The following is an 8,222-nucleotide window of genomic DNA, read 5'->3' as shown; positions in this document are numbered from 1 at the left end:
CAAACAGTGTGGGCTAATTCCGCACAACTGCATCTAATACTGTTACTATTGCTGCTGCTATTCCTGAGGGTGTCTGTGGTGTGTAGAATAAAATCACACAACACATCAAGTATCAGCCACACAGGTACTGAAAACAGTGTGTGATTAAAGCCATTCATTCAAAGCCCATGAAGATAACCAGACTGCTTGCACAACTTTAGTCTTCCCCAGGACGGGAATCCAGCCCTGGCTGTGGTTATACCTTATTCAAAGTTGTTTATATGGATTTCATGTTATTTTCTTTGTGTGTAAAAAATAACTTTGTGAATGTAGAGAGAATCGTAGTTTGTAAAATATGAGTTGTTCTCGTCCCTCTCTTCCCCCGCCCCCTTCCCTCTCTGCTTATGTTGGACAGCGGTAAAGCAACGTCTCAAATGAAGAGGAATTCCACATGCAGAATGTTGCTTTTTCTTAAGAGTAAAAAACACCAAAGTATTAATTATGATTTGTGACAGACAAGTGCCAAATAATTCTAGGTCATTTATTTTATTTCAGGCACAACAATAGAGGGTGGGAAGGAAGAAAATCATGAAACCCTCAACAAATGTTTCTTAACTGAAAATCTCAGCCATGTAAATGTCATGATGCCTAAAATTCCTGCTGCAGAAGGTCACAGCCATGTCACAGCATGAGGATCCTGAAGGCAGAACCAGTGTGCTCCAACTTCTCCTCAAGTAACGAAAGCAGATGAGAACCCATCCGTCCCCTGGGAATCTAGAGTTGGAGCTTGAAGCTGTTCCCAGGAAAAAAGACTTTGAACCTTGCCCTTTGACCTGAAGTTCACAAAGAGCTTGGGCCTCATGGTGCTTTCCAGCCACCAAGAGGTGGAGCATCACTGTGCTTAGGGATCCAGCTAAGCCACCTGCCGCCATCTGAATCTTAAGCCCATGTTGATGCTGTTGGGAAGCAAAAGACCATTAAGGGTGTGGTTCCAGGGAAGGCTGTGAGATCATAGTCTCACATCATTTATTCTCTCAGCTTTGCTCCCCTCATTTTGTTGCATACGTTTTTTCTCTGCCACACATTTTACAGACCTTAAACAGCAGTTAGACAGTATGGTCTGGAAGCTCCTTCTTTATACGCTATTTCAGGTATATTGTTGCACTGGTGGAAAGCTGATTAGCTCCCAGCCCAAATGCATATAGGATAAGCATATGCATTATCCAAGGGTGTATGGTATATCCATATATATCTTTTATTATTATTATTTTCATTAGGTATTTTCTTCATTTACATTTCCAATGCTATCCCAAAAGTCCCCCATACCCCCCCCCACTTCCCTACCCACCCACTCCCACTTCTTGGCCCTGGAGTTCCCCTGTACTGAGGCATATAAAGTTTGCAAGACCAATGGGCCTCTCTTTCCACTGGTGGCCGACTAGGCCATCTTCTGAAAAATATGAAACGCTTCACGAATTTGCGTGTCATCCTTGCGCAGGGGTCATGCTAATCTTCTCTGTATCATTCCAATTTTAGTATATGTGCTGCCGAAGCGAGCACCCATATTTATCTTAATAAATTTTTGTGTAATTTTTTTTTGAAAGTTAAAATTGTCTGACTTTTCCTCAACAAATATATGAACAAAAAGAGCATTCCCAGAAAAGTAATCATATTTTCCCTAGTCTTCTGAGTAACCCATATGTATTCTTATTGCAACTGCATAAAAATAAGCTATTTGTACTACTGAAGACACTGGCATTTCTAGTTAATTGACTTATTGCTGTTTTTAATTAAGTTATAGTAATCACACAAGCTTCATTGCTAAAAACTTGAAAAATAAAAGACAAAAGATGAACACTTATCTTGTTGATTAATATTTTAGGATAATAAAAGCATAAGGAGGCCTTGGAAAATAGAGGAAGGACACAAATTTTGAATTAAAGGCGACTATGCAGCCCATCCATCAGCAGAGAGCAGGCTCGGGAAGGATACCATAGTCAGTCCTTCTGGGTGGTAAGATGATCAGGACTGGGCAGACAAGATGGTTTTCGGTAAGGGTGACTGCTGCCAAGCCTCACAGCCTGCATTTGATCCCAGGGACTCATGTGGTGAAAGAGAAAACCAACTCCCACAAGTTGTCCTCTGACCTCCTTGCATGTACAATGGCACACATACAAATATACACAGATATAAATAAATAAATTCCACAAAAGTTTCAATAGTCCAGGTCTTTAGAGACAAGAAGAAGAAATGAGTATGAATAAGCTAAAGGGAGGAGAGGGGGTGGAGCAAAAGGAACATCCGGGCCAGGCCTGGAGAGAAGTTACATAAGGTCACCTTGGATTTCTACAGAGCCAAGATGGTCTTCAGTCCCAGGACACCATGGCTTCGCTTTGAGCCTGTCATGGTTTCTTTTGGTCATCTGCTAATGAGATGCTTGGTGTTTAGCCAGGGACCACTCTTGCCTCTCTCCAAGCCTCCTTCACTGGTCTCAGAGAAGCTGTGAAGTTTTGTAAAAGCTACAGGGTCAGAGTCAATATCTCTATTTGTTTCCAGTGGCATGTGTAGTGCCCAGCACGTAGTAGGTGTTCACCGGCTATTTGCTGAATGAATGGAAAGTAGTGTGGGGTCAGGGAAAGAGTAGAATTCACCATTCAAATGAGAAGGCTTTACTTTGTATATAGCGCGCTCTCTCTCTCTCTCTCTCTCTCTCTCTCTCTCTGTCTCTCTCTCTCTCTGTGTGTGTGTCTGTGTGTGTGTGTGTGTGTGTGTGTGTCCATGCCCAGAGATTGACATCAGGTATCTGTCACTCTCCAACTTGTGTTTTTTGAGAAAAGGTCTCTCCCTGGTTGGGCTAGACTGACTGACCAGTGAACCCCGGAGATCTGCCTGTCTTTTCCTCTCTTGTGATGAGATCCCAGACATTTTCTAGCACATCCAATGTTTTATATGAGTGCCAGTTCGAAGCTGGCAGTGGTGGTATACGTCTATAATCCAAGTGTCAGAGGTAGAAGCAGAAGGATTGAAAACACAACATCAGCGTCTGATATGTGCTGAATCTCAGGCTGGCCTGGCCTGTGTGTAGAAGTGGATGACTAAGGAACAACTAGAACTAGTGAAGCGTGCAGACACTAGTGACAGTAGCAAGCCATGGCCACCCCAGGGCTGAAGGAACAGGCAAGAAATAGCATAACTGTAGTCTAAAGTCTGAAGTAGCTGATGAAGGGCTAAGAGACTGCCTTTGCACAGGAGCAAAACTGCAGCCAGCAGGCAGCAAAGCTGGGAGAGGCGTAGGATGATCTAGCCCTGCCCTCTCACCTCCCACTCTCTTCCTATTACCTGTGCCTACTGCCTAGATCCAGAAGTACATCCAGGCGCTGGGGCGTGTGGGTGGTACATTTTTATAAGAGGTCAGACTCTACAGCAGGGAATGGACAGAGGAAGGGACAGCAATCAAGGAACAAATGTGGAAAAACTAGCCGAGACTAACACACACACACACACACACACACACAGGCACACACAGGCACACACACACACAGGCACACACAGGGAATTCACTGTCTGCTTTGGCATGCTTACATCCTGATTACTTCTGGAGATGATTTATCTTTCATTAACATGATTGAGATCTACCTGGGAGTTCACACTTGCCCTTCAGGAAACTGGGAGCAAGACTTCCTGGGGAGAGTACTCCAAGATCAAGATCATTCCTTTCTTATGAAAGAAAAGCTGGGGGCTGGTGAGATGGCTCAGTGGGTAAGAGCACCCGACTGCTCTTCCGAAGGTCCAGAGTTCAAATCCCAGCAACCACATGGTGGCTCACAACCATCCACAACGAGATCTGGCGCCCTCTTCTGGAATGTCTGAAGACAGCTACAGTGTACTTACATATAATAAATAAATAAATCTTTAAAAAAAAAAAAAAAAAAAAAAAAAGAAAAGCTGGAGTCTCCTGACCTTTAGGGTATAAGGCTGGTTGCTCTGTCCCTCTGCCTGATTGATTTGAGAGAATGGCTAAATCTGGAAGAGTGATTAACAAATGCCTTACCCTGGGTGATCTAACTGTGTAGCCCTGTCTAAAGCTGTGCCTCAGATTCCCCGGCCATGAAGTGAACAATGAAATGGCCATGGCAGTGGACATGACAACAAATTTGTCTGTACTTATACTCAGTTTCGCTATTGGCTTTTGTCTTTTCCTGGAGAGAACCATGTCAACCCTCAGACACAAACTCTGCTGAACTGAAACACTTGTTTCCCAGATATCTTAATAGGCAGCCAACTCTCCAAAGAGTTGGAATATGTTTCCTTGTTTGTTTGTCTGTTTGTTTGTTTTTTAAAAGAAAAAAAGAAGTCACCAAACAAAGCTTTTCCTAAAACAATAAACAATTTAACACATACAGAGCTTGAATCTCTTAGGGTACACACTTCTAGAAGCATGACCTTTGGAAATTAAGTAGTTCCTGTGATGCCCGTGGTCTGTTTCTTGGAACATCTTTAATAAGACCTATATGGCAAACACTGCTGGACCAGAGGAGCCTTTTCCACAAGAAACAAGGAGGCTCCTGTAGGCAAGCATACAGGCCGGCTGCCTGCAGGCCTCCACCGCAGCTCCACTGTTCAGGGGCCAGGCTGTTTGCTGAAAGGACACTTGCTGAACCAGTTGTGCTTCACCCAAGACAAGGATGTGTATTGTAGCTTATCCATCTGGCTCCTTCCTGTTGTTTTAAGCAAGTCACAGGAGTCTTTTATTGTCCTAGACCTTTTGTGAAATTCCACTTGTCCTGTTGGCCCTCAGCTAGGGACTCCTGAACGCAGCACTGAGGAGGCAGAGGCTTCAAAGCCTGTCATCTAAAGAGCATCCATCCCTCACAGGTAAACATGGCTGGAGGAATTGCCATGGGGGGTGGGGGGAGGGTAGGCTGAGTTGGGAATTTTATGTCTCCTGCTTTTTAAGTAATAGACTTGCTCCAGTGGAGTGAGCTTGTGACCTGACCTGAAACTTTTTGGCTGACATTAATTGGGATTTGAATGTGGGCTTCTTTGGTTGTGGTGGTGAGTTGTTTGTTTGTTTTGTTTACCTGTCTATCATCTATCTGTCTATCTACCTGTCTGTCTATCATCTATCTATCTATCTATCTATCTATCTATCTATCTATCTATCTATCTATCTATCTATCTATCTGAGACAGGGTCTCTTTACATAGCTGTCCTAGAATTTACCATGGAGACCAACTGGCCTTGAATCCACAGAGATTTGTCTACCTCTACCTACCAATTAGTACAGGCTTCCTTTATTTTTTGGGGGGGAGTTGGTTTTTCGAGACAGGGTTTCTCTGTTTAGCCCTGGCTGTCCTGGAAATTACTCTGTAGACCAGGCTGGCCTCGAACTCAGAAATCCTCCTGCCTCTGCCTCCTGAGTGCTGGGATTAAAGGTGTGCGCCACCACGTCCGGCAGTAGAGGCTTCTTAGACACTTTTCAGCGTGGTATAAACATTTTAGTTTAGTTCTGCTCAGAGGATGTATTGTCTTCTCTGCACTCCCCTTCCACGGTTCTTAAAAAACACTTAATTTCTGAAGTTTGTTTATTGCTACATCAGGATGCACAGCAACACTGTCACATGATTTTACACCCGAGCTCCCCCTTTCCGGCATGGTGGAGCCCTCATTAGCCTGATCTCAGTAGCAGTTTCCCCCAGTGTTGTACCAGCTCCAAAACACCAGCTCCAAACCAAGTGATCGGTAAAGTTCCTTCTGCCCACAAAGTCACACAATTCGGATCTGGAGCAGCAATTGTATCTCCTTATTAATAAATTAAAGTACGAGACTAAATAGTGGCAGAGAAAGAGTTAACTATTAACAAATAGTTAACTCTCATGGCATGATCATTCATATATATATATATATATATATATATATATATATATATATATATGTATATACATATATACCTATACATATATATGTGTGTGTGTATGTGTACGTACATATATAATATATAGTGGTGGTTGGAATATGATATATATATGTGTATATATATATGTGTGTGTGTGTGTATGTGTACGTACATATATAATATATAGTGGTGGTTGGAATATGCTTGGCCCAGGGGTTGACACTATTAGGAGGTGTGGCCTTGTAGGAATAGGTGTGGCCTTGTTGGAGGAAATGTGTCACTGTGGGCTTTGAGACCCTCCTCCTAGTCATGTAGGGGAACAATCTTCTCCTGCTGGCCTTTGGAACAAGATGTAGAACTCTCAGCTCCTCAGCACCATGCCTGCCTGAATGCTGCCATGCTTCCTGCCATGATGATAATGGCCTGAACCTCAGAACCTGTCTCCTTACAGCAATGGAAACCCTAACTAAGAAGTATATATACACATATATATATACTTCTTATAAAGTATACACACACATATATATATATATATATATATATATATATATATATATACTTCTTATAAATATATATAAAGGATATAGCTAAACTCAACAGCCAAAATGATTCTTCAGAGTAACTTGATCCTTCCCCCCATGAGACATTTAATTATATAAAGTAAAATAAAACCTGGAATAAAAATGGGCAGAGGTCAAAGCAGGAACTGAAGTTTAGGCCATAGACGAATACTGCTTATTGGAATTTTCTCCATGGCTTTCTTAGTTGGTTTTCTTATACAATCCTGCCCAGGGCTGGTACAACCTACACTGGGAGTCTGGAACTAGAGATGTCTTCATGGGGTTTTATTGCTGTGAATAAACATCATGACCAAGGTAACTTTTATAAGGACAACATTTAACTGGGGCTGGCTTACAGGTTCAGAGGTTCAGTGCATTATCATTAGGGCAGGAATATGGCAGTGTCCAGGCAGACAGGGTGCTGGAGAAGGAGCTAAGAGTCCTGCATCTTGATCCAATGGCAACCAGGAGAAGGCTGTCTCCCACAATGGGTGGAGCTTGTTGCCTGGGAGTACATCCTCTTACAGGCCACACTTATTCCAAAAAGGCCTCGCCTCCTAGTAGTAGTACTTCCCATGGGCCAAGAATATTCAAGGTTCCAGGTAGATAACAAATACTACATCAGGGACGATAGCATACAAGGTATAAGGCTTGTTACTGATTGTTGTTTTGCTTTTTATTCTCTCTCTCTCTCTGTCTCTCTCTCTCTTTCTTTCTTCTTGACTGATGATTGATTTAGAGGGCCTAGCCCACTGTAGGTAAGTGAAACAGTCCCTGGGGAGGTGGCCTGGGTTTTATAAGAAAGCTGGCTGAGCAAGCGTTTTCTCCATAGCAGTGTCCCTCCACGGCCTCAGCTCCAGTTCCTACTCCTGATTACATTGCCCCAACTTCTTTTCATGTTGGAGTGTGACTGGAACATGTAAGCCCATGCTCTTCCCAAGTGGTCATGGCCATGGTGTTTATCACAGCAATAGCAAACTAAGACACGAGGGAAACCTACAAAAGGCTCTTTGGCTGGATTTCATTTCCATTTCACTTGTTGATCACCAAGATGTGCAATAATTAATATTTAATACATACTTACAAAACATGTTAAATATGTATGGTGATTGAATGAAAATGGTCGCCATAGGCTTGTATGTTTGAATCCTTGGTCCTTGGTTGGTAGAACTGTTTAGGAAGGACTAGGAGGTGTGGTCTTGTTGAAGGAGGTAAGTCACGGGGAGTGGGAGTGCTCGGAGGTTTCAAAAGACCCTGCCATTTCTAGACTATCTCATTCTCTCTGCCTTCAACCTGCCAATCAAGATGAAAGCTCTAAGCCATTCTTGCTGCCATGGCTTTTCTCTGCCATTCTGGACTCTAGCCCTCAGAAGCCATGAGCCCCAAAGTAAATGTTGTGTTTTATAAGTTGCCTTGGTCATGATATCTTCTCACAGCAGACAATATGTAATAAATAGCTTTCTGGGTGTGTGCTGCTTTCTACAGATGGCGTTTTTTAGTGTGTAAAACTTTGTCAGGGTGTCCTAGGTGTCCATAGTAGGCAGAAAGAATGGGGAGACAGTTTGACAGAGAGAGAGGCACAATAGAGAAATGGAACCAGTTAGCACTCATGCGTGGTTGCATGAGAAGGGGCTGCATGAGAAGCTGCAATGCAAGCGGGGGTTTGCAAGGAGGAAATCTGAGGCTGGGCACAAGGTGACTGGGTCACTAGGCTGAGAAGTATAGTAAATTAGACCAGCCACATGTGGTAGTTCAAGTCTTTAATTCCAGCTCTCAGGAGGAAGAGG

General features: G+C 43.2%; 1 non-coding gene across 1 annotated transcript; it reads right to left on the bottom strand.

Moving 5' to 3' along the window:
* Positions 1 to 1,432: 1,432 nt before the first annotated feature.
* LOC115031867 (U6 spliceosomal RNA) lies at positions 1,433 to 1,539 on the bottom strand. Its single transcript, XR_003837503.1, has one exon. It is a non-coding gene; the product is annotated as a U6 spliceosomal RNA (small nuclear RNA).
* Positions 1,540 to 8,222: the final 6,683 nt, after the last annotated feature.

This window comes from Mus caroli, unplaced genomic scaffold (genome assembly GCF_978045245.1).
Source record: "Mus caroli unplaced genomic scaffold, Mus_caroli_1 scaffold_10, whole genome shotgun sequence".
Taxonomy (NCBI): domain Eukaryota; kingdom Metazoa; phylum Chordata; class Mammalia; order Rodentia; family Muridae; genus Mus; species Mus caroli.
This window is presented reverse-complemented; position numbering and strand designations above follow the sequence as displayed.